Here is a 1,079-nt window from a genome sequence, read left to right as displayed (position 1 = left end):
TTTCTTCTTTTACTTAAATTCCAGTTAGTTCACATGCCATGGAATATTCGCTTCAGGGGTAGGATTTAGTGATTCCTCACCTGCATACAGTACCCAGTGCTCATCACAAGCGCCCTCCTTAATACCCCTCACCCATTTAACTCTTCCCCCCACGCCCCTGTCCTGCAGCAACACTCAGTTTGTTCTCCAAGGTTGAGTCTATTTCCTTGTTTGCCTTTCTCATCACCCCTCAACTCTGTTCATCTGTTTTCTTTCTGAAATTCCACAAGCGTGAGAGCATAGGATATTTGTCTTTCCTCACTAATTTTGCTTAGCTTAATACACTCTAGATCCATCCACATCCTTGCAAATGGTAAGATTTCATTCTTTTTGAAGCTGGGTCATATTCCTATATATATCTATATATATCTATATATATCTATATATATCTATATATATCTATATATATCTATATCTATATATATACACACACACACACACACACACACACACACACACATATACACGTATCCCACATCTGCTTTATCCATTCATCAGTGCATGGACTTTGGGATTCTCTCCATAGTTTGGCCACTGTGGACATTGTTGCTATAAACATCATGGTGCATGTACCCCCTTCGAATGTGCATTTTTGTATCTTTTGGGTAAGCACCTAGGAGAGCAATTGCTGGATCATGTGGTTGTTCAATGTTTAACTTTTTGAGGAACCCCCACACTGTTTCCCAGACTGTCTGCACCACTCTGCATTCCCACCAACAGGATGGTGGGAGGGTTCCCCTTTAAGCAGAACATTATCTGCTGGCAATTTCATAAGAGGAAACAAAACCTCTGTGAGATGCACCCAGGGTCAGGCAAGCAGTTGCAGAATTCACCCCAAGGCTCCTGACGCCAAGCCCCTTGAAGCCACCAGCATGCCACTATCCAAAAGAATTCCCAGACTCTCCTTCTGACTCCACCACCAAAGAAACTACAGACAGAATATGGCACCTCAAAATATCGAGATAATAGTAAAACTAGAAAGTCAAGCTCAACTTTTAAACAGGAACAGGCCCATTTGGATAATTTTGAATTTTCCCTCC

This window comes from Ursus americanus, chromosome 29 (genome assembly GCF_024610735.1).
Source record: "Ursus americanus isolate L20-20 chromosome 29, mUrsAme1.1.p, whole genome shotgun sequence".
In the NCBI taxonomy this organism is placed as follows: Eukaryota; Metazoa; Chordata; class Mammalia; order Carnivora; family Ursidae; genus Ursus; species Ursus americanus.
This window is presented reverse-complemented; position numbering follows the sequence as displayed.